General features: G+C 51.7%; 1 protein-coding gene and 1 non-coding gene across 2 annotated transcripts in view; one reads left to right on the forward strand and one right to left on the reverse strand.

Annotated features, from left to right (window-relative positions):
- The window catches only part of LOC102166622 (uncharacterized), a 137,328-nt gene that overhangs the window by 22,093 nt on the left and 89,248 nt on the right, over positions 1–25,987 (reverse strand). The window lies entirely within an intron of this gene.
- On the forward strand, positions 20,045–20,148 carry LOC146403047 (U6 spliceosomal RNA). The gene has a single exon (XR_014808673.1). It is a non-coding gene; the product is annotated as a U6 spliceosomal RNA (small nuclear RNA).

Below are 25,987 nucleotides of genomic sequence, written 5' to 3' on the forward strand. Positions count from 1 at the left end.
CAAAGGCGGGGGCTCCAGTCCCAGCACTGCCTCTACGTGTGGCTGTGGGCAAGGGCTTCAGCCCTTCTGGAGCTCGATTTCCTCACCCGGGAACAGCAGTGATATATCCATCTCAGATACCCGGTGAATGAGAGCTAATGTTATTATTTTCTGGAAATCCTCGAGTCACAGCTGCTGTTGCCGTTACAGCCACAGGAGGGCTGGGAGGTGTTGTGCTCTCTTGGACGTGCCTCCAGACAGGCTGCTTCCTGAAGCCCTCTCCCCACCCCAACCGGGGCAGCCCTTCCATGCTTCCCGCCTGCTTCCTCCTGGAAGCCCTCCCACTGCTGCCACTCAGGGGCCACTGACACTTTAACAATTTCTCTCTGAGGAGTTCCGTCGTGGCTCAGTGGTTAACAAATCCAACTAGGGTCCAGAAGGTTGTGGGTTCGATCCCTGGCCTCGCTCAGTGGGTTAAGGATCCGGCGTTGCCCTGAGCTGCGGTGTAGGTCGCAGATGCAGCTTGGATCCCGTGTTGCGTGGCTGTGGTGTAGGCCGGCAGCTGTAGCTCCAAGTAGACCCCTAGCCTGGGAACCTCCATAAGCCATGGGTGCGGCCCTAAAAAGCAAACAAAATTAAAAATAAAAAAATAGTAATTTGTCTCTGAGTAACTGCTCTGCCCTGGCTGGTTGGTGATGCACCTGCACGGGATAGGAGGGACTCCAGTGACAACTGCGGTCTGTCTCCTTCCTTCCCTCCTTCTCTGTCACCCTTCCTCTAGAAACCTGAGGCATCTGTGCTATCAGGCCCTGCGACATGATTTACTGGGGGGACACGCAACTCCAGTCCTCACTTCCAGACGCCTTTGCGTTCCTAAAATCCGGTGACAAATCGGAGCGCAGGAACGCAACGAGCGTCGGACGTGGGCCTCTGACGCGCAGGGGGAGCCCGGGAGCCCCCTCTTCACACGCGTGGCCGGTTTCCAGCCTCAGCTCCACCCCCTTCAGAAAGCTCATCCTTCTGGGGGGGGCCTGGCATCTGAACCACAGAGGCTCTCATTTCCCCCGTGTGGGCTTTACAGAGTAAGGACCAGGCGGATTCAATGCAGAGACGACTCCTAGGGTTTGCCTTGCCCTCCGCTAAGGAATAAGGACTAATTAAGCACCTACTGAATGCCGGGCCCTGTACTAAGCAAGAGAAAATAAAAGACTTAGGGAGACAGCACATCCCTGGGTGCTGAGGGCAGGGCAGGGAGGTGGGCTGGGAATCCCGGGACTAGCCCCCAACCCCTACACTCCCCCTACCTCTGTCTCCTCGGGAGGGAGAGGCTAAGGGAGGGCAGACCTGGCTCAGACCCGCCTGGGGGCGGGGCTTCTGTGCCCCGCCTGCCTCATCCTGTCACACTCCGCAGTCACACTTCTTAAATGAGATAATCCGAGCCAAGCACTTAGCATCCTGCCTGGCAAACAGCAGCTCTTGACAAATGCCTCCCCGGCCCCACCCGTGATCTGTCCTGCACACGCCTCCTCCCTCAGGGTTTCAGCGGCGCTCTGACACCCGCGTGCCGCTCACTCTCCAGATGCCTCTCATCCCCCAACTATACAGACACACACACACACTCACAGGGGCACCTGCGACACGGCCCTACACACTCCTCCACCTACCCCATTTTCTCTCTGTCCTGAACCTGCCCTGGCCGGCTCCTGGAGGGGCCACGTGGCCCGGGCAGGGCAGCAGGGAGAAGCCTGCTCCCGTGCCCAGCGCCATCCCAGAGGCCTGAGTCTGGAGAATTCTGGAGAAGGGGACCTGAGGCTGGCAGGAAGGGCAGGAGGGGAGGCTGGGGGTGCGGAGGGCTGGGCCGGGCTCACCCCAGCCTGTTCACCTGAGCTGTCTGGAGCCTGAGACCAGCCTCGGAAAGCGGCGCTGGGGGTGGGGGACAGAGGAGGTGGCACGAAGCCTACGGAGCATCCCTGGGACCAGCCCAAGCTGGAAGCAGGGGTTTGGAAGGGCCATCCCTGCCCTAAAAGGCCTCTCCGACCTCAGGGCAGAACCTGGACCCTGTACCCAACCATCTCAAGGATGACGGGGCGGGGCGGGGGGGGAATCAAGGACTTGGCCCCTCCTCCCACCTCCACTCCCACGTGTCACCTGCAAGAACCGTGATCCTTGGGCAGAGTCGGAGACAGAAAGGCTTGGGACAGACAGACATCGGATGGAAAGAAATAAGAATTGTGGCCTGGGCATCAGAAGAGCAGTGGGGGGGCGCTCAGCTCTGGACCCTGGACCCCAGCACACACATAGCACCATCAGGGCACACTCAGCGTGGATGCCTGGCATGGATATACAGACCACAGCACAGAGACACGACCCAGCTCAACAGACACAACCCCAGCACGTGCAGACACACTCTTAGCTACAGTGTGTCGACACCTCACCCAACTCATACCCACAGACACACAACATACTCATGACAGTGCACACTTGCAACAGTGGCACACGGGGCATGTCACTGGACACACCACCCAGCCGAAGCCCCACGCAGCAGCAGAGGTGCTTCCCCTGCGCGCACTGATAACCCAGAAATAAGCACGTACTATTCAGGCAGGAGAGGTGTAGGCACACAGATACACATGATCTCACACACACACACACACACACACACACACACACACACACACAGGTTAATAGTGTTCCCCACACTTGGCTAGTCCTGGGGTTCTTCTTCCCTTCTCCCCACTGCCTTCCTGGTCTCTAGGTCCATCCTATGTGTCTCTTCAAGACTTATTAGGCCAGAACTCTTCACTTCTTAATGCTTCTCCATTCCCGGCCTCTTAGCCAAGGATTCACATGCACGCACGCGTGTGCGCACGCACACACACACACACACACACACATTGCACCGTCATGGGGTACCCTGGGGAGCAGCCTCAGGCCAGAGGGTGTGCCCCTGTCACTTTTGGCATCCGGAAGGCCGCGGGGAGGGATTTCAGCAGGTGGTTGCCCCCCGCCAGGACCTGGTCTCCTGGTTCCTCGATCAGACCCACTGGAAGCCCTACCCTTCCGCCTGCTCCTGCTCCTCTTGCTCCCTGCGTGCAGATCCAAAACACACCGTGCTTCCCTGTGCTTCTGTGCAGCTCCCTCTGCCGAAAACACACTCCCACCTCCGGCTGCCAGTGGTCTTTAATTTCATGGACCAGTTACAAACTTCAAGAGAAAGTTTGGGAAATGACAGAAGGTTGCCACCTCTTCGTTCCCTTAAAAATGAGGTTTAAAATACAACTGCCACCCTCTAGCCGTTGTTTTATAGAACGCACCTTATGACCTGGACACCAGCAAAGTAGGAAGGTCACAGCCCGGGATGAGGGCGAGTCCTTCACCTTGAGTGCATTCGCTTTCCCATGAAGCCCCCTGCGTTGCCCTGCTTTTTCTCACTTCACCCAGGAGCCTCTGGAAAAAGATCGGGGTTTGGAACTACCAAGTCCTCCGGTCCCAGGGCACCTCCTCCTGGAGGCCGCCCCCCGGGCTGTCCCGCCACGTGGCATTGTCTCAGCGTCAGGCCCGTTGTCCTCTGTACGCGTAGCACAGTCCTCGTTGCTCACCAAGGGCTCACTCTCTTAAGCACTGCCAGGGCTTGACACGGATTATCTCCTTTTATCCTCATCACTCTGAAAAGTGAACTCTTTTTTTTTGTCTTTTTAGGGCCACACATGTGGCATATGGATGTTCCCAGGCTAGGGGTCCAATGAGAGCTGTAGCTGCTGGCCTCCACCACAGCCACAGCAACGCAGGATCCGAGCTGCATCTGCAACTACACCAGAGCTCACAGCACGTGGATCCTTCACCCACTGAGCGAGGCCGGGGATCAAACCCACGTCCTTATGGATACGAGTCGGGTTTGTTCCCACTGAGCCATGACGGGAACGCCAGGGTGAACATTTCATGTCTCCCCCAGTCCTGCACCCGTGCTAGAGCTGCAGCTCAGGGTGGTGGACAGGACCACAGAGACAAGCCTGGGCTGCGAATCCAGGCTCTTTGCTTCTTGGTAATATGACTGGGGCCGGTCGCCTCATCAATCTGAGTCTCAGTTTTTATCATCCGTGAAATAGGAGCAACAATTCCTGCCTCACATGGCTGTCCTGAGGGAGTGCAGGCAGAGCTCCCAAGTGCCGGGCTCCTGGAAGGTGCTGGACTGTTTGAGTTCGCCCTCCTGTGTCCCCAGGCTTCCCTTCTACCTCATTCTCCTGACTTTCCTCCCACCTTTCCTTGCAGGCTCCTGGGTGAGAACCCACTGCCTTTCTTCCCTCTAAAAGCAGGATGTCCCACAGAACAATCTTTGGCCCTCCTCTGCCTCCAGTCCCAGGATGTATCATCTAGAAACTGACTCCAAAATTTACGTCTCCAGTCCTGCTCGCTCCCCAGGACTCCAAACCTATATGTTCAACAGCCTCCCTGGCCCCAAGGGTCTCTCAGAGCGTATTCATAGAAAACAAGCTTCTCAAGCTAACCCATTCCTCCGCCGATGTCCTCATCTCAGTAAGTCATGCCATTATCACCCAGGTGCTCGAGACAAAAGCACATTTGATTCTTCTCTTTCTCTCACCCCTCAACTACAATCACCAGCAAATTTCACAGCCCCTGTCTCCAAACTGGAGGCTGACCTTTTCATTTCTCTCCCTCTCCATTACTCTCATTGGAGTCCCACTGCCCATCATACCTCGCCCGGTTCACGCCAGCAACATCCTCACTCTTCTCTCTGCGCTGATGCTCACTCCTTTAAAAGACGGCTTTTAAAGAATGTCTTTACGTCAGGTGGGGAGCCCTTCAACCTGGGTCTTTTTCAAGACGGTCTGGGCTACTCTAATCCCTTTGTATGTCCCCATAGCTTTCAGAATGAGTGTGTTATTTTAACAACGAAAAACCTCTCCTTCTGGAGTTTTGACTGAAATTGCTTTGACCCTACAGATCAATTTAGGCGTAACGATGTCCTAACCATGTTGAGTTTTCCAATCCACGAACATCCCATCAGCTCCTTTGCTTCAGTCTTCTTCATTTCACCACTGATTTATAACATTTACTGTAGAAGTTTTGCATGTTTTTTTCTATCTGCTTCTAAGTATTTTGTGCTTCTCATGCAATTATAAATAAGGGTTTTTAAACTTTCTCTTCTCCAATTGCTTACAGCGAATATATAGAAATACAGTTGCTTTTTGTATATTACATTTGCATCCTGCAAATATGTTAAATTCTCTTATTAGCTTTGGGAGTTGTTTTGGATCTACATGTAAAGTAGTTTTATTTCTTCCTTTCAGTCTTTATACCTTTTGTTTCCTTTTCTTGCCTTATTGCACTGGTGAGGACTTCCAGTTCAATGCTGGATACACATGATGAGAGCAAGCGTCTTTGCCTTGTTCCCGAAGAGGAGAAAAGCAGTAATTCTTTCACTATGAAGTATGCCATTAACTGTAGGCTTATCAGAGATGTCCTTTATCAGGCTGAGAAAGTTACCTTCTATCCTCATTTGTTACGAGGTATTTTTATTTTTGTTTTTTAAATCATAAATGAGTGCTGAATTTTGTCAACAGCTCTTTTTCTATATCTAATGAGATAATGTTTTTCTCCTTTATTCTGGTAAATTAAATGGATTGGCTTTTTAAAACATTAACCTTTGCATTCCTAGAATAAACCACATTTAGTAATCATGTATTCTCTTTTTTATATACTGCTAAACTTTTTTTTTTCCATTATAGCTGGTTTACAGTGTTCTGTTAATTTTCTACCATACAGCAAATTGACCCAGTCACACATACACACATACAATTTTTTTTCTTTTTGTCTTATCAGGGTCACACCCACAGCAAATGGAGGTGCCCAGGCTAGGGGTCTAATCGGAGCTGTAGCCACCGGCCTACACCACAGCCACAGCAACGTGGGAGCCAAGCCTCATCTGTGACCTACACCACAGCTCACGGCAGCGCCGGATCCTTCACCCACTGAGCAAGGCCAGGGATCGAACCCGCAACCTCATGGTTCCCAGTCGGATTCGTTAACCACTGCGCCACGATGGGAACTCCAATAAATTATTTTTTTAAGTCACTACCTTTTTGGATAGTTGGGCAGAAATACATAGCCAGTAGAATCATTTATGCTGGGCTCCTAAATGAATGTGGGGCGGGGGGGGGGGGTTGTTCCCTTCTCTTCTAGTTTCTGAAAGAGTTTGTATACCGTTGGCGTTACTTACTCCTTAAGTATTTGACAGAACTGACCAGTGAAATTATCTAGGTGGGAAATTTGCATATTATAAATTCAACTTCTTTAGTAGACATAGAGCCTCCCAGATTTTCTATTTTTTCATACAGAATGGGCTTTTTAAATGTCGACAAATAATATTACTCCCCTTATGGAATCTTCTAACGGCTTCTCCTCGAACTAAGAATAAAATCCAAAGTCTCATTCATACTCTGTAAGGCTCTTTCTGATCTGGGTCCTGCCTGCTTTACGGATCTCACTTGATCCACATTCCTGATATTATGGGGCTGATTCCTTAATGTCATTTAGACTTCAGCCCATGCGTCAGCTCCTTAGGGAAGTCTTTTTCACCAGCAAGTCAAAATAATGTCCTCAGCCATTCTATATCATACTATCCATTAAGAATGGCACCGCAGTTGTCACTTCAGCAGCTCAGGTCGCTGCCATGGCACGGATTTGATCCCTGGCCCTGGAACTTCCACATGCCACAGGTGTGGCCAAAAATAATAAATCTGTGAAACTGTATATCATTTATAACTATCTGACCTTGTCTTTATTATCAGTGAACTCATTATTTCTGCATGGCCTCCACCATGCGGAATTTCAGGTCTTTGTGGCAGTGACTCGTTGGGCTTATTCATAGCTGTGTCCTTGGAGCCTAGAACACCTTGTCAGAGCAGACTTACTGAACTGTTAACTTGTTGTCTGGAGTCCCCAGGCCTGGCACGAGAGTATGTGTGGAGACAATGCTGGCAACAGGGTCTTGAAAAGTCTTGGCCTCTGCTCTAATTGGTGCCTGGAAATGACCAGCATCAGACACAAGAACAGGTAGTTTCCAGTGACCACACCTGCACATAGGCTTTTTTTTCTCCTCCCAGGGTCTGACTCCAGCCTGGCTCCCCCTGCCGTCATCAGCAGCCGGCAGACAGCTTAGAGGCCATTTAGAAGAAGAGATCCAGGTACATCACCTGGAATCAAAGACGTGGCTACTAGTTCAAGATCAAAAGACTCTCGGTCTATGCGTGCCTTTGAAAAAATCACGCTCTCCCTCTGCCTTTCACCTGACACGCTGGAGACCTCACTCATTTCTGCATAAAGATCCACGCCATGCCGACGTTGCTACGAGTATCTCACATCATACCTTCGTTACAGATGAGGAAACTGAGCCACAGAGAGGCGAAGGGGCACCACCAGGGCCGCAGAGTAAGTTTCAGGAGCTGCTGAAGCTCATAGATTTCCCCCTCGATGTATGATGCCACCAACGAGGGCATCAATTTCAGAGATTAACAGCTGCAAATGCTCGCGTCAAGTCGGCTGCCCCAGCCGCTCTCCGAAGTGCATCTCCAATTCAGGTTTATCTTCATTAAGCAAGTAATTCATTACCGGGCGGTAAGCATTCACATCAGAGTGAGAATATTAAAAAAGTAATTATATTTTTCACAGTGCAGCTTTCTGGGTAAATTGTATGCAAATTGCTGTCTAAATCAGGCCGGCAGAGCCCGCGCGGGTCTCCGTGCTCTTTCAGGGGGTATCTGGCAGGCTGGACTAGTCACCTTCTGCTCACCTCAATGAGTGTCCAACACAGGACCCTGCGTTCCTCAAGGAAAGCTCAACACAGTACTCACTGTTATTTCCTAATCCCTTGGGCCTCAGTTTCCCTATCTACACAATGGGGCCGGAGTTCCCACCGTGGAGCAGCGGAAACGAATCCGACCAGTATGCATGAGGACATGGGTTCGGTCCCTGTCCTCCCTCAGTGGGGCGGGGATCTGACGTTACCACGAGCTGTGGTGTAGGCTGCCAACGTGGCTTGGATCCTGCTTTGCTGTGGCCGTGGCGTAGGCTGGCAGCTGTAGCTCAGACTGGAACCCCTAGCCTGGGAACTTCCATACGTGGTGGGTGTGGCCCTAAAAAGCAAAATAAAATAAAAGGGAGCTCCTACTAGCTCCTCCTGGGACCAAATAAAGGAAAGGCGAAAACAGACTCGAGCACGGGCTCTGCCTGGCATGGACATGAGAGGCGCGCGACCTCAGGAAACGCAAGGCAGCTTTGGCGGCGGGGGGCTGTAGCAATGAGACCCTGATACTTACAGGCCCAGAGAGAGGGTGAGGAGAGGGGCACCAGTGAGGGGTCAGCAGGCCTCCCTTCCTCTCATCCTGGCTCTCGCCAATTCACCATGTGACACCAAATTCACCACTCCTCCCCTCTGGGCTGTGCTTAAGGCCCAGCCGCAATTAAGCGCTGAGGAAGGATCACCCCGCAGGCACTGCACTGACCCCAGCCTCAAGGCGCGAGAAGGTCCATGCACTTGAAGAGCAAGCGTATCCATTCTCTCAGTTTATAGGTGAGAAAAAGAAGCCCAGAGGAGGGAGTGACTAACCCAAGGTCACACATCAGGTGAGTGATGGAGTCAGGACGGGAGCCCCAGGCCGGGGCACTTCTACCGTGTACTGCCAATGCGCACCTGTCACATGGGCACCGCAAGGCCTGTACTGGAAACTGCAAAACATGGTTTGCTCACTTGCACCCCATCGGCTTTATCTCAGGGTTGGAACATAGTCCTGGGATCCCATCTGAGGCGGTTCCTTTCTGGCTGAACCTCAGTTGCTCCATTTGCCAAACGAGGCGGCGGGAAGGGACATCTCCACCCACCCCCCGAAGCCCAGAAGGGAGGGTTGCGATGATACCTTTTCCCTTCCCTCCCTCCGAGAGAAGCCCCGGGAGCTTCCGGGCGCCTAGAGACAGAGAGGCTGGGTCTGCCCAAGGGGGTCTTGGCCCCAGTTCCCAGCACCCTCTACCCACACCGCTGTGATGGTTTGGGGAAGATGCACGGTACCCTCGTGATGCAGGACCCCTGCTGCAGAGCCCAGGCCTTGGGGCCAAGGCTACGCCGGAACAGTCTCAACCTGGGCCACACGCTTCCGTGCAAATGTGGCTACAATGGGGCACGGCGCTGGCACGCCTGGCGGCTTCATGCATGGGTGCTCGGACAGGAAGATCTGGCCGGATAAGGCTCTACCTGGCCACACTTCCTCACGCCGCTAAGGATGTACCTTCAGAACCCTCTACCACGACTAAGTCCTGGGAGGGACACCCAGGCTGTCACACTAGAATACCAGGGCCATCCAGACACAGACCCCTCTGGGAGACACCTATCTCCTCTGCCACCCAGCTCCTCTTCCCAAGCCCTCAGGCGGGCACACTCTCAGGTCCGCACGCGTGGGACAGCTGAAAACTTACTGCCCAGGCCAGAGGCGCAGACACACGTTGCTGCGGCGCCTGAGTCTGTGAGGTCCTTCTGTTCTCATGTCTTCCTCATGCATCGTTTCAGAGCATCCAGGTTCTTAGAGAACAGCCAGGCCAGGGCTCCTGCCTCCTCGCCGCCTTGACATCTCAGAGACACCGCCCAGGCAGCAACCAGCCTCGGACAGAGCCAATGAGGCCTCCTGCCGCCTTCCCAGAGGCTGTGGTTGGGTGGATCTAGGCCTAGCGTGGACTTTCAGAGCTTTCTCTCAGCTGTGAAAATCCTCCTGGGCTTTGGGAATTTCCTCTCCAGCTGGCCTTTCTTTAACTCATCTTTGGGGAAGAAGTTTAAGCCCCCCCAGAAGACCTCACGCCCATGCCTGGCACGGTCAAGCCTTGACCCAGGAGTCAGGAGCCCAAGTTCATGATCCTGGCTCCTGTGCTTACACACTGAGTGCCCCAGGCCCACCTGTGCTCTCTGGTCCTCAGCTTCTCCTGCACCGCGAGGGTGGAGAGGGTGGGGCTGGATGAGGAGGGCAGCATTGAACAGAGCTGCAAAGGTCCCTTCTAGTCTCGGGTTTCTTGGGCTCTGCTGTCCCCCAGGACCAGGGCTAGTGACTGAGGCAGCCAGTCCCCGGACCCCAGTCTCCTGACATCTGCTCTAGCGTTCTCACCCCACTCTGGACTGCTGACTCCCGGCCCCGGCAACGGCAGGGTGGAAGGAGCAGTGACATTTGAACGAGAGAGAGGCAGCTGTGGGGACACGCTCGTCCTGAGGACAGGGATTTCCGTCTGGATCTGAAGTTCCCGCGGGGTCTGGTGCGTACACAGGAGTCGCTTCATAACGATCTGCTAAAACAGTGCCGTCCACTCCTTCCTAGGGTGTAGCCTCGGGCAGGCACCTGGGTGTCTCTGGGTTTTCTCTCACTGTCTTCCACTGTGAGATGGGGATACCCGCTCGCTCGTGGTTACGGGGGGTCCTGAGGCCCCTGCGAGGCCCTGAGCGGGAAGGGACGGCACCTGCCCCGAGGGGCCCTGCCAGCAGGCATCCCCACCCTCTTCCTCTTCTAGCCTCTTCTAGCAGTGGGACTCCCTGGAGCCCCCTTAGGGAGGAAGGCTCATCACAGGAATGTGATGGGGAGAGCGGTCAGAGGAGGGCCGTGCACGCCAGCATCCTGCCAGGAGGAGGGGCCACGCACGCCAGCATCCTGCCAGAGCCTGGGCTGACAGGAGCGGCTCGCTTCTTATTCTTGCCACATCGAGGGCACAGCGAGGTCCTGAGCAGGCAGCTGGGCTGGGGAAAAGATACACACACTTCCTGGCTCGCCCACAGACACAGGGAATCGTAGCCTCAGAGGTCACCAGCTACAGAGCATCCACCCAGGAGAGGAACCCTGCCTGGCAGCCCTGGCAGCTCTCCCCCAGAACAGGCAGCTCACTGCCTCCCGGGGCCGCCCATTCTGTGGCCAGGCATGGGCTGAGCTAAGCCTGCCTCCCTGGAGATGGCCCCCCCTGGTCCCAGCTCTGCCCTGCACGGCTACTTGAATGCAGCTGCTCCCTCTGCCCCAGGACCTGCAGACCAACCTGGTACCCACTTCTGCCCTTGACCTCCTGCACCTTCTTTGCAGGCCAGACAGCAATTCAGCTGCGGCTTCTCTAACAGGGCTTTGGATCCCTCACCTGCTCAGACATGTCCCTCCACATCTAGGCATGTGCTCACGTGTGCACACGTGCGTATATGCACCCACACCGGGCCCCCTGCCCGGATGCAGTCCAGCCCGGAAGGGCACATCAGCTCTTCCGCACAGAAGCTGCTTCCCCTTCTCGGTGGCTAGGTCTGCCCTGGACGGGGAGGAGCAGGGAGAGGTGGAGGCAGCCTGAGAGGACGCATCTCCCACCGGGAGCCCTTCCTCTTCCCCCACCCCCTGCCTTCTGCCACTTCTCTATGTCAGGGCCATGCTGATGACACCAGAGAATCCATCAAATGCCACCCCCGTGTCAGGTCATGTCACAACATAATTAAAGCATTAGATCTTCGTGATGAAGCCGTTGCCATCAATTCTCAGAGTGACTGATCCAATCTACGGAAAGGGGAAATTTCTCTCCGCCCGCCACAACTGCCACAGCTGCCTTCCCCTCCCCAAGAAGGGAGGCAGCCCTGCTTGTGCTATTTAGGCCTCTGGACCTCAGGCTGGGGGTCAGGAGCTGAGCCACAAGGGAGGAGTGTCTGGCCTCTGAGTGTGTGCCTCTCCTGCCTGTGGGTCTGCTGGGTACAGCACAGCCTGGAGACCTGGGAATTCCTCTGGGCTCAGTCACCGAGTCACTCTGTGACCTTGGGAAAGAAACTGCCCAGGGAGTTCCCTGGCGACTCAGTGGGTTAAGGACCTGGAGTTGTCACCGCTGTGACTCAAGTCACTGGTGTGGCTTGGGTTCTATCCCTGGCCTGGGAACTTCTATGTGCCATGGGCAAGGTCAGAAAGAAAGAAAGAAAGAAGAGAATCTTTTCCCCAGCCTACCTCTGGATTCTGGTGCCCTCTCCCTTACATGGGACGTGGGGGGTGGGGAGAGAGGGAGGAAGGTGACTTGACCTCTGAGGATCATGCAGGGGGAGGCAGGTCAAATCCCGACTAGCTGTGCAGCTGCAGTCGAGTTCTCGCCTCTCCTTCTCCTCGCCTCTAGGAAGGGGAAATTAATCAGCCTCACAGGGTTTCCACGAAGAGGAGATAAACGTGAAGGAGACGTAAGGGCCGAGCACGGAAGAAACATCCCAGCCCTCGGCCCTGTCCTCTTGGATTTTAGGTACCGGTCAAGGGACTGGATTCAGGCCTGGTCTTTCCTTGCTCAAGACTGCTAAGCGAGGGTGAAAAAATGCTGGGCCTGCAGTGATAGGGGCACACAGAAGAGGCAGAGCGGGCAGGGACAGAAGAGTTGTCTCTGTCTGTCTCCAGGGCATCAGCATCCAGAAGTCAGATATAGAAGGAACGAGGCTAATGGGAACGAGGGTTCAGGGCTGACACGCGGGAGAGAGAGAGAGGCACGCGCGGGGCAAGGCCATCCCTCTCCGGCTGGCAGGTCCGGAGGGAGGGGAGGTGAGACCCAGGCAAGTGGTCAGAGTCTTAGGAGGTGGTAGCCCAGGCAGAAGCAGGGAGGTGACTGAGAGGCCATGGCAGCAATCCAGGAAGGGATGAGAGCGGCTCAGACTGCGTTTGTGCAGAAGTCACGCAGAAGTTGAGGGCTGAGCCCAAGGTCTTTGGTCTGAGCAACCGGAAGGGAACCATTTATCAAGTTCGAGTAACACTTGGGGAGAGAGAAGGTTTCACATGTAAGACGCCCAGTAGATGCGGTAGACACGCTGAACAAGGAGGACACACAAGCCCAGGGCGAAGATCTGGGCTGAGGAAGCCCACGTGAGCCCGGGGAATCGTCGGCAGGTAGACGGCACCCAGGGCCCTGAGCTTGGAGGAGATGCCCCGGGAAAGGAAAGAAGTACAAGGGCCTAGACCCGGGGCACCGCCTCAGGGGGAGGTTGGGAGACGGAGGAGCCAGCCCTGGAGACGAAGCGGGGAGGTCGGTCAGGGAAGAGGAAACAGCCAGGACAGCACGGTTCCCGACAGGATGAAAGGAGACCGTCTGGACGGAGAGGAAGTGATGCCCGAGTCAAGCGGTAGGATGGGAACGGAGAGCTGGCCAGTGACACTGCGGAGCGAGCAGCTGCTGGGTGAATGAACGAGCACTAAACTGAAATTCCACCCGAAGAACTGCGGTGCTGGGTGGGTTCTGGGATGGGACCTGGCCTCAGGGAGGCGAACAAGGCAACAGCAGTCGCTAAGGAGACTTGGGATCAAGCCCCCGCAGCCCAGCGGGAGGCCTTAAACCATTCCAGCCTCAGGCCAGGGAGGCCTTGGGAACGGGGGAGAGACCCCTGAGGGAAATCAGGCACCGCCAGCTGTGGGAGGAGGCTGGCTTCGGAAGCCAGGCAGCGCCTGAAGGTCAAGTCCAACCAGAGAGTCAGGGGCAGAGGCAGAATCCAAACGTCACAAAAGCCTGCCGAGAATGTGGTACCTGCCCGGCACCACGCACCCAGAGAAGAGCCCGAGGCCTAGAGCCTGGCCTCTCCGGGACACCGTCTCCGTCTAACGGGGGAGGGAGACGAGAGGATGGCTAAGCCGGGCGCCAGATCGTGCCAACCTTTCCTGACCCCTTTAAATGCCCAGACAAGCTCCTGGGACCCAGATCCGACCAGGCCCCATGAAAAGCACCTCCCTTCTGCAGGGCTCTTCTGTGCCATCCAGGTTTTGAGTGTCTGACTTCCGACCTCCCTTCTTAATAGTCTTGTTTTTGGCTTTGTCCTCTGGATAAAGTCTGCTGAAGCCCGGCAGCTATCCATGCAGGCCCCTAAAGTGGGCTGCAGACCCCGTTAGTGCTCCCAGCCAGCCTCACAGACACCCCTGGCTTCCTCTGAACCTGCTCACACGCCAGTCCCATCCCCGCCGTGCTTCCTTTGTGTGGATGACTCAGGATCTCGACTCTCTGGGCCACATACGAGCTCCTCCAGTCTGGCAACTTCAGCGAGTGCCACCCTTCTCCCCCCCCCCCTCCCCCGCCCCCGCGCGCGGCAGCCAGCCCCTCAGGCTCAAGCCTCAGGCCCCCAAATCACCAGAGCTGACTGCGAGCATTGTTTTCCCAGTTAGGCCCTTGGCTCTGCTCAGCAAGGAGCCGATTCAACTTCCTGGCTACGAGGTGTGTCCACTGAGCTCTGGGGCCCTCCTGGCCCCGCCCCTTCGAGCAGTGCACCTGCTCTACTTAACCTCACCCCTTGGGTGGGACGCAGATGGCACAGGATAAAAACAATAGCTGTGGGAGCTCAGAAGAGGGGCGGACTGATTCTAGCCCAGGGGTTGTGAGGCTTCTTCCCGAGGATGGTACATTCAGGCTGGGGGGAGGTGGGTGAGTTTGGGGCAGGTATGGATATCGCCGTGGGGTCTGGGGGAAGGCCTCCCGGACGGAAGACTGAGCATGAGCAAAACAGCACGAAGTAGGCAGGAATGGTTCTCATGGGGGGACGGTGTCGTGAGAGGCCACCCAGGGCAGAGGTGGCCGCCGGGTCCCTGGGAGAAGACGGAAGCCGCGTCTCTGAGTAATTCCCCCCCTTAGTTTGCCCGCATCTCCCCTGGAGCCTAGAGTCAGGATCTCAGAGATTTAAAGCGAGACTGAAATCAGCTTTCAGATGACCTTGGAAGAGAAATCACGAAGGGGAGAGAAGCAGAGGGTCCTGTCTGGAGACGGGGGTGGAGGAAGGGAGGCGTCAGTGGGACAGTGGGTGGTGGAAGAAGACGCTCAGAACCCGGGGGCACAGACTCAGGACTGGACGGACCTGCAGGGCGGCCCGTTCACCGCTGTGCGATGCAGGGGTCTGCTGCCGTCATCCTTGCCGCCCCCCCATGCGCACGTCCGCTGACGGCGCTCACGACGCCCTCCAGTAGCCCTTTATCCTGGGGCGGCTCTGCATGGTCCTGAGTCTACATCCACGGTTCCACGCGAGGTCAGAGTTCTGTATCTTAGGTGCCACAAAGATGACTCCATTTCTCCCTGCTGGCCACGCCTTGTGGGGATTGGCGCCGGCCCTCCGAGGGTCTTCCCTCTCCCGAGACCACTGAACCAGCGTGGGAGCAATGGGCTTGTGGTCGGGTCTGCATCTTGGGCCTCTGTCTGGAGCATGCAGAGCGGCATCTATGCCTGCGTGTGTGCCTGGATGTGCGGGTGACGTGTACGGCGTGCAGACCCGTGGCTGGGGCGTCGCGGGGCGCAGACCTGCTCCGTGTCTGCATGCAAGGAAAAGCGTCCCTCATACCGGCCTGCGCTAGGGTCGAGTGTGAGCCTCTGACCGTGTGTGAGGAGTCCCGACCGCGGCCGTACGTGGGCCGGAGTGCCTGTGGCCGCCTGCGTGTGTGTGTGAGAGACTAACTGACCGCCAGTGTGATTGCGCACCTGAAGGGCTCTGTGTGGACACGCCCAGCCAGGTGTGCGTGGGTCTGCGACTCTGGGCAGATCGTCTCTGAGTATTTGGTTGTGACTCTGCGTGCAGAGCGTGCGTGCGGCAGATTGGAATTTAATGCATATGCGAGACTGTGTTTGTGACAGATTGTAATTTAATGTGTGTGAGAGACTGGCTGGGGCCATGAGTGTGAGAGACGGTTCCATGCGCGCCTGTGCGCGGGGATGTGGTTGTGTGTGTATGTGCTCAGACGCCGCCGTGGAGCTGTGTGTCAGCGCCGGCGGCCTGTGTGCGACTGTGGCTCCGGGGGGGTGTGTGTTGCTGCAGTGTGTGTCTGTGACTCTCTTCTGTGAGTCGGTGTGTGTCTGCCTGGCGGTGGCCAAGGGCAAACGATGGCGCCTGTGTGCCAAGGTGGAGGTGGGCAGGCTGAGGACAGTGCGGGATAAAGGGGGGGCTTGCTCGCAAAGGTCTCCCCAACCCCATCTTAATCAGAAACGGAGCAGCTGTTAGTCTGAATAGACACTGCACAACGGCAGACGTCTTAATCTCTTCTGCATTGTGATTCACTCGGCGAAGCCCTATTACTCAGCTTTTGATAGGAGCTTACTTGTCTCAAGTGTTTTCATTATTGCCCTAATACTATCTATTAACATACTGGAGGGAGCTCGCTGCTGTCTGGAGCTCCCATCACTGGGCTTTTAAAGATTATGGGCCTTGCAAATACATAACATTTTACTGCCTTGCAGACGTAATTCACCGGAAAAAAAAAAAAAAAGTCTCACGTAAATAGATATAGGTAAATAGATGACGGAGTGGGGAGAGGGCGCTGGAGGCGAAGGAGGATCCACGATCCAAACACGCTGTCATCTCCGGCTCAAATAATCGCCTTGAGAGGGAGGAGCCAGACAGACATCTGTCTCATTCGGGAGCAACTCTAGCCTCAAATCCTTCATCTCTGGGCATCCAAGGATGGAGGCACCGCCTGGGCTTCTCTGAGGGGTGCTCGGAGCAAAATGCAGGGGAGCGTGGGGTGGAAAGACCGTAGGATTTAAGGGCCCGGAGGCGCAGGTTTGAAGTCCATTTTTGCTGCTGATCTGGGGGGTGACTTGGCTCCCATCTCTGCGCCTTGCTTCCTTCACTCAAAACAGGAGTCTGAGCTAGATCGTCTAGAGTCAGCTCCAAGGTCTCAGTCCTTGTCCTATCCTAGCAGGGGCTTGACTCCCAGCCATCGGCATTGACTCATCAACCTGGAGTCCTGAGGAAGAAAAGGCTGAAAGGTCACCAACGCCTCAGAACTGGCAGAAAGCACCACTGCCAGGTAATCCAACCGCCACGTCCCTTCAGTGTCCCTGGCGTGAGAGTGCACAGCCGTAGCGACGTTCTATGAAAGGAATGCACCTCGGAGCTTCTGCTTGTTCTTGTGCTTCGAGACGGCTTGAGGCACGTGCACACCCTCCCTCCCTCTTCGACTTTCATGAAATAATGGAGAGATATGTAAAAATAATGCATCCATATCAGCCTAAGAAAATTAGAAATTATGGCATCACAGCACATCAGAAAAATCTGAAGACAGTCTGGAAGATAAGCAGAGAGAATCATATTTATGGAGAAAAGCAGTGGTTAAATCAGCACAGAAGAAACTGGCTGAAGACATGAAACTGTTCCATCCAGCAGAGTCTTGGAGAGACTCCAAGGACAGGGCCCAGGGAGCAGACCCCAGTGCAAACATCGGGTAAAGAACTGTTAAATTAACTAAGGACCAGCCAGCCCCTTCCTCTCCCAATATATATAGCATGATTGGCTGTGGAGTTGAGCCTTATGTGCAAGCCTGGTGGACTGCTTTCTAAGCACCATGAGAGATGCACCTTAGGAGAGCTTTACATTGGTGGCAACGAACCATCCATCTCAGGAATCACCTCCCTGTGGAGTTCCCTCTACATTGACTTTGGACTTGACGGCGTAACTTGCCTTGGACAGTGGGACATCAGCAAGCAGGATGCAACTACTGGGGCTGGTCTGCTCGGAATGCTGCCTTTTGGGTCCTGGCTGCCATTCCGTAAGGAGGTGTGTACCAGAGAAGGAGGCTCTGGAGGAGAAAAACCGCATGCAGAAAGAGGCAACCTGCTGGAGAAACTAGACGTTTCCGCAGACAACCAGCACAGCTCCAGGGCTGCAGATGTGAGAGGGAGGACTTCTGGGGCCTTCCACCTCAGCCCAGCTGCTGGCTGAATGCAGCACTATGAGTGGGCCCAGCCAATACCACGTAGAGTAGAAGAAAGAGCCTGGGAAACCCATGATATCTTGAGAAATAACAAACCGATTCTGTTTTGTTTTGGTTTTTGGTTTTTTTGTCTTTTGTCCTTTTAGGGCTGCACCTGCAGCATATGGAAGTTCCCAGGCTGGGGGTCTCATCAGAGCTGTAGCCTCCGGCCTACGCCACAGCCACAGCAAGGCCAGATCTGAGCTGAGTCTGCGACCTACACCACAGCTCACGGCAACGCCGGATCCTTAACCCACTGAGCGAGGCCAGGGATCGAACCCGCACCCTCATGGATGCTAGTCAGATTCGTTTCTGCTGCTCCACAACGGGAACTCCACAATTGATTTTTTTTAAAGCGCCAGGTTGCGGGGTGTTTTGTTACGGGGCACTAGATGCTTAATACCGGAGGGACGACTGCGTCGGTGCTGAGGCCCGAGAGGGAGAAGAGCGTTAAGTCTCTGCGGCGGGCAGGGGAAGGGAAAAGAAAGAAAAGACGACGAGGCAGTCCTAGCCAGCAAGAAAGCATGTGAAAGTGCTTCACACGGAGAACAACATCTGCCTTGCTTCAGCAGCCATGAATGTCTCCAGCTGGTTTGTGTGTGGTCCCCTCACGCGAACTAAAGGGAATATCCTACAGTGAGCAAAGCCCTCCTGCTCTCCCTCACACAGGCTGCAGACAGCCCCCCTTCCAGGAAGGTCTCATCCTGGAAGCAACAAGGTCCCACAAGTCTCCTGAATATGGTGATCAACCTACATTTTTTTATTTTTTATTTTTATTTTTTGCTTTTTGAGGGCGGCACACATGGCATATGGAAGTTCCCAGGCTAGGGGTCAAATCAGAGCTATAGCTGCCAGCCTACGCCACAGCCACAGTAACACCAGCTCCAAGCCATATATCTAAGACCTACACCATAGCTTGTGGCAACGCCAGATCCTTAACCCACTGAAAGAGGCCAGGGATTGAACCCACATCTTCACAGATACTAGTCGGATTTGTTTCCACTGTGCCACAATGGGAACTCCCTAATCAACCTAATTTTAAATTTATAAATATGAAATGATCACCATGAATCACCTTTGAGGCAAACCAAGAGCATGAGAAACAGCAAAATGAAAAACCAAAATAATTCATCCCAGAGGAAGTGGAGATAACCTAGGAGACGGGGAAAACTTTAAAAGAATTCTAGATTGTATCCTCGGAGAGAGCCAAAAGAATTTGCATTTACAAAATAAGAGTAGATTGCTATAGAAAAGAAGTGATCAAATAAAAAGAAATCAGAAGTTCCTGCTGTGGCTCAGTGGGCTAAAAACCTGACATGGTGTCCTTGAGGATGTGGGTTCGGTCCCTGGCCTTGCTCCGTAGGTTAAGGATCTGGCCTTGCTGCAAGTTGTGCCATAGGTCACAGGTGCATCTTGGATCCAGCGTGGCTGTGGCTGTGGTACAGGCCGGCAGCTGCAGCTCCAGTTTGACTCCTGGCCCAGGAACTTCGATATGCCACAGGTGCAGCCATAAAAAGGAAAAAATAAATAAATAAAAAATAAAAAGAAATCATCCATGAAAATAATAATAACACACAAAAATGAAGATAAAGTCAAGGAAATTTCCTGGAAGGTAGAGTGAAAACACAAAGAAAAATATGAGAAAATGCGAGACCTAGTATTTACCTTGTAGGAATTCTAGACTGAAATAACAAAGAGACAAGAGACGATGCAACCACTAAAAGCACAATTTTTAAATGGTTTAAATTATAGAAAAATTGAGATCTGTGTCCTCGAACTATAAAAAGACCCACCAAGTGGTAAAAGGAGAAAACACACAACCTATAGTAACATTTCTAAATTACGAAACAAAAACAAAGTTCTCGGTGCTTCTAGATTATTTGAGCCTGCAATTCTTTACCACCCAAACTGTTTAGCATGAATGTAAACGTAAGATAGTTTCTGATAATGAAGGACAAAGGAAATTTACGACTCATTGGCTTCTTCTGAAGAAACAATTAGGTCCTACAGCAGAACAACAAAAAGAAGAATTTAAAAAAGAAAATGTTATAGGATTTTTTCTAATTTTAAAGAGGTCAGCAAATGTCTGAATCTGAATAATAAATGAATCTGTAAGACTTGATACACATTTTTAGAAATGACTTATTTTAAAGGTATAGGAATAAAATAATAACAATTGAAACAAACGTTTCAACAAGGTATGAAAGACAGAAGGTAGTTTAAGATACTATCAGAGGAAAAAGTGCTCAAATAAATTTATTAAAAATTTAGAACCCTAGAAAAATAGAAATAATACTTATAACTTTCAAAAATAGAGAAAAGTGCTTGTTTCAGCAGCACATATACCAAAATTGTAATGATACACGGATTAGCATGGCCCCAGCACAAGGATGACACACAAATTTGTGAAGCATTCCATATTAAAAAAAAAAGAGAGAGAGAGAGAGAAAATGGAAATAAAGGAAATTTGACCGATAAAGCAGAAAGCAGGAGAGTAATCCAAACACATCAAAACTACAATAAATGTGAACAGGCTACACTCCCCTATTAAATCACAGAAAGTCTCAGAATGAGTAAAAGAAATCTCAACAAGATACACACATGTGTGTTCACACACATGCAGTTATTTTAAAGTCACATTTAAAATGATATAATACAAAAAAGGATTAAAAATAAAATAATGGAAAATGAACATATGCTTAATAAAACAAAACAAAATGAAGGCACAGAAATATTAGTATCTGATTAAATATATTTTAAAGTAAAAGCACTTATAAAAGGAGTAATCTACCAAGAAGAAATGACAAAATTTTGTACTCAACAATTTTCGTATCAAAAAAAGAAATAATTTTAGAACTACAAAGAGAAACTGTCAGACTTGTAAAGATACTTGATTTTTACATGCTTCTTCAAAAATTGATAGTTTAAGTAAAAATAAGTAAAGCTATAGGAGACTTTAAATAACATATTTTAAATTTTGGCGTGAGAGTTAATAAGAAATTGACTGAACTGAAAATTTGATTTGAGAGTTATAAAGAAAATTGACGGAAATGAGAATACACAGTTACACACTCTTAGATCTATGACACACTTACAAAAATTGACCATCCCTTAAAATCGGCTTGGAAGCAAAATCTTAATTCCAAAAAGTAGGAGTCACTTGGGCTACAATTTCTGACTGCAATATATATATATGTACATATATAACAAGGATCAACAACAAAAGGGTAGCAGAACAACATGACAATAACTCAGCAATGTGCAATTTTTAAAACCCTGTTTTAAAGAACCCCCAGATTAAAGAGAAAGTCCAAATTGAAATGATTGATTAGTTAGAAATTAATGAGGCTGATAGCATCATCCAATGAAACCAGTTGTCAAGACCAGTGCAGTACTTCTAGAAGAAGTATAGCCTTGAACACACTCATTAGAAAACAGGAAAGGGTTGAATCCAAACAGCTGGGAAAAGGAAAACTAGAGGGAAAAAAAAAAAAAAAAAAAAAAACCTCTATAGAAATAAGGAATTAATACAGATAAAAGCAGAAATTAATGAAATGAGAAACAAATGCAGACTTGGTAAATAAAACCAAATGCTGCCTCTTTCATTTATTTATTCTCTTAATGGCTCACGAAGAGGTAAAAACGCTAATATCCAAGGAAGAAATCAGACCATCAAAGATATACTTCGAAAAATGGCATCAGGCCCAGAATGGATTTAACAGTGAGTTATATCAAACCTTCAAGGAACAAATAACGTCTGTTATTTAAACGGTTATAAAGCAAAAAACAAAGATGGAACACTTCCCAACCCATTTTGTTGGGCTAGCACGACGAGAGTAGGCATCTGCTGTTTTTGCCCCTCGGAGTTCATTCATCCTTCTAGGAACCACAGCCCCATTTTCCTTGGAGGGAGCCCTCTCCACCCGACTCTCAATCTCTGCACTTGCCGGGAAGGTGACGTCACGCCTGGTTCCAGGGCTGGGCCCACAAGCCACCAAACTTTGCTTTTCTCTGACTGTTGCGAATGACTCAGGGACAGGCATGTGACCCGTCAGGCACAATGAGAGGCAAGAGATCTTCCGCTGACTTCTGGGAAGAGGTTGTCCCTGACACCAAGGCCGTAGAACCTGGAGCAGCCGCTTGCCTGCCGGGCGGAGCCTGAGGCTAAAGGCACCGGAGGAGAAAGCAGAACCAAGAGATGCGGAGAAAGTGAACACCGATGGTGGCATCTGAGCCCTGGATTCGGCCGCGTCTTCAGGCACGCACCCCGTAGGCTTCAGCTCTTGGAACCCACGCTGAAGTCTGCTGGCGTTGAATCTTCTGTCATTTTCAAGTTGACTCACTAACCCTGACACACCAAAGCTGAATGAAGACAGCACATACGAGAAAGTATAGCCCAATCACGATGACATAGACATAAAACTCACAAATAAAACGGTAGCAATTTTAATCTAGCTCTATATTAGAGACTAACACAAGACCAATAAATCATGGCTAAATAGGTTTCACCCCAAGAATCAAGCATAGATTTTTACATCGCAAACTAAACTCTATTTTTAATTCACTAGAGTGGTACTTAAAGAAAGAAAACTAAGTGATTCTCCCCATAAAATGATAAACACTGGTACTAAGCTTCCTTAACCAAGTAGAGACTCCTGCCACGGTCAGGTTCCTGGGTCTGAACGGCTGTGGTCCTCAGTCATTCAAACACTAAACTAGGTGTCGCTGGGAAGCTTTCGTTCCGTTCTGTTTTAGGCCTGCATCTGTGGCACATGGAAGTGCCCAGGCTAGGAGTCGAATCAGAGCGGCAGCTGCCGGCCTCCACCACAGCCACAGCAATGCCAGATGCAAACCACATCTGCACCTTATGCCACAGCTTGCAGCAACGCCGGATCCTTAACCCGCTGAGGGAGGCCAGGGACCAAACCCTCATCTTCATGCATGCCAGTCAGGGGTTCTTAGCCTGCTGAGCCACACTGGGGACTCCCAAAGGTATTTCAAGTATGACTGACGCCATGATGAGTGACTTCAGGAGACTGTCCTAGATAATCCAGGCGGGCCCGACTCAATCCATTGAAAGGCCTTAAGAGCAGCACTGATACTTTGCAGAAGAAATTCCACCTGTGGCTACAGTTTCCGCTCAAATCCAAGAATTCCTGCCTGCCCGTCCCGACAGCCACCCTGTAGATGTTGGACTTAGCCAGCGTGTTCCCACAGTCACGGAAACCAGCTCCTTGCACTCAGTCGCTTCATGTGTACGTCTCCTGATTGCACTGTTTCTCTGGTAGAACCCAGGTTTCTAACTGTAGCAAACATCACACACACCTGTGGGCCACGAGACGCCTTCCTTCTCAGGCAGGGACAAGAGGAGATGCCCGCTATGCCTAATATTTTAAAAGGGTGACCAGAGAGGGTCTTACTGGGAGGATGCAATGCCCCTTCCCCTAAAGATAGCCTTGTCCTAACGCCAGAACCTGTCACTACGTTAGGTTAAGTGGCCCAAGGGACTGTGCTGCCACGACTATTTAAGGGCCTTGAGGGAGGACAGGACTCTGGACTAACCAGCTGGGTCCAATGTAATTGTACAAAGGTGCTTATAAGGGAAAAGAAATAGGCGGGAGATTTGGAGTCAGAGGCAGGAGAAGTGAGTGATGGAGCCATAAGCCAGGGAATGTGGGTGGCCTCTGGAAACTGCAAAAGCCAAGAAACTGAATTCTCCCCCAGAGCTTCCAGAAGGAATGCAGCCCTGCCAATTCATTCCAGACTTCTGCCCTCTAGAATAGTAAGATAATAAATCTGCGTTGTTTTAAGCCACTAAGTTTGTGTGGCCTTTTGTTACAGCCACAATGGGAAACTGATAAGAAGGGAGGATTTGAACAAAGACCTGAGGGAAGAAAGGGGATAAAACAAGCATGCATCTGGGAGAAGCAAAAGCAGCGGCCCTGTGCTGGGAATGCTCGAGGAACAGCAAAAAGCCAGGTACGTTGTGGCGGCAGAGCCAGAGGGAGGGGAGAGGGAGGTGGGGTCAGCGGGAGCGGTGGGGCCTTGGACTGCGAGGACTTCGGCTTCTACTCAGACTGAGATACAGAACCTTTTGAGCGCCTGGAGCAGAGCGGTCCACAACTCAATTTACACCTTTTTTTTTTTTTTTTTTTAATGGCTGCACCCATGGCATACGGAAGTTCCTTGGCCAGGGACTGAATCTGAGCTGCAGCTGCAACTGCTGCAGCTCCAGATCCTTTAACCCACTGTGCCAGACCCAGGATCAAACCTCTGCCTTCAAAGCGACCAGAGCCGGTGCAGTCTGAGTCTCAGCCAGCTGTGCCACAGCAGGAACTCCTCAATTGTTACACTTTAAAATGACCACTCTAATCCCGCTGTGTAGCACAAGGAACTGTATCTAGTCACTTGTGATGGAACATGACGGAGGGTAATGTGAGAAAAAGAATATGTGTACAGATATAGATATAGATACATATGACTGGGTCACTTTGCTGTACAGCAGAAACTGACAGAGCATTGTAAATCAACTATAATAGAAGAAACATAAAAATCTTAAAAAAAAAAAAAAAAAGGCATAAAACGACCACTCTGTCTGTTCTAGGTGACCAGGAAGGCAGTCACGGTCGCCAGCTGTGTCAAAAGGCTAAGGAAGCTCAAATCTCAGAGCCCTACACGGGCACAGGCCCCTTCTAAGGCCGCAGCATCACGGGGTCACATGCTTTGAAAACTGATGAGCCCACTTGAGCTCCCTCTCGACTGTTCCACCGCAACAGTTCTCAGGGCCAGGATGGCCAGAGGCACCTGGGGCGCCAGCTGGGGCAAGCTGAGCAGAGGGTGCCTTCCGTTTGCGTTTGGTAGGATTTGTTTGTGTGTTTGACGGTTCTTCCCAAGTGACGGGAAGTTATGCCAGCTGTCCCGGAGTGAGAATGGCTTCTAGGAATCCGACTGCCACCCACTGTGTTGACTTACTGGGAGCGTGACGCGAGAGATTTCACTGAGTCTTGTCAGCTCACAGAATTTTTAAAAATTAGTCACTGCACAGGAACATTTGAAAGACCCAGAAATCTTAGAGTTCGTATATAAAAGGCACTTGATAGAACTTTCTCTAATTTGACAATTCTAAAAATTTACTCTACCAATCATAAGTCCTGAAAATGTAGGAAGCTTTTCTAAACTATTGATCATTTTTAAAAATAATCAGCTCTGGTAGAGAAGATTTTTGTATTCAATCTATGAAAAAAATCTTGTCTTGTGAACAGGTATGGCAAAGAATAGGAAGCCAAAACATATGGGGAAGGTAATACAGAGGTATGCCAGGCAGTCAATTAATTAACAATATGACGTTATTTTTCCTGAATTATGTCAGATGTGTGTGGTATTTATCTGCCTTTTAAAAAGCTGTAACGTGGTGTGATTTCTTTTTTCATTTAAATACATAGTTACTTTCATTCCTAATTGAGTGCTTTTCATCTTTTAATTTTCTCCTTAACAAGGACCCCTCCAATTACAAATGCTTTAGGCCCCAGTAGACCTGGATCTGGCCTGGGGGTGAACAGGCCAAGGGGGCACAGGGTATCCTTGGCATCGTTGTCTCAGATCCGTGCCCGTGTGCCCCCCCCAGCTCTGTCCAGCAGGGAGGGGCCCCGCGGGCTACTTCGTGATCCCGTCTGCTGCCTTCAGCAGGATCCAGCCTGTCAGCCTTCTGGTGGGAGCCTAGAGGGCTGGGCGAAGGGAGAGACCAAGTCTTCCTCCCTCTGTTGGAGGCATCGCTAACCTCTGCCCTGTCCTCCGTCACCTGACAAACAAGTCCACTTTGGCCACAGCTTCTTTCAGAGTCACCCTGGCCCCGCGTGGGGGTGATTCCACTGCTTCCCATCATCCCTAACAGTCCCCAGGTGACCCCAGCAGCTGCTGTGGATTTTCTCAGGGCTGCCTCCCGATACCCCATTTGCCTTCTCAGCTCTGTTATCACCCACGTGACCAGTTTCTAATATCGCCTTCCTTCGTGGAGGTTTCTGTTGACCTGGGCGGTAAGGACAGAAACAGGGACACACGCTGAGAGCTAATGGAACCATTCAGCTGAGAAATCAAGGAGGCCTGCTCCAAAGTAACAGCTTTGGAGGTGATGAAAAGTGATAGAGGGAGTTCCCGCTGTGCCTCAGTGGGTTGTGAACCTGACCAGTATCTATGAGGATACAGGTTCAATCCCTGGCCTCGCTCAGTGGGTTAAAGAGTTGGCGTTGCCATGGGTTGTGGTGTAG

The sequence above is a fragment of the Sus scrofa genome, chromosome 6, assembly GCF_054392235.1.
Source record: "Sus scrofa isolate SSC_HxYL_T2T_F1_AM1 chromosome 6, Sscrofa_HxYL_maternal_Yorkshire_Landrace_v2.0, whole genome shotgun sequence".
NCBI classification, from domain to species: Eukaryota; Metazoa; Chordata; class Mammalia; order Artiodactyla; family Suidae; genus Sus; species Sus scrofa.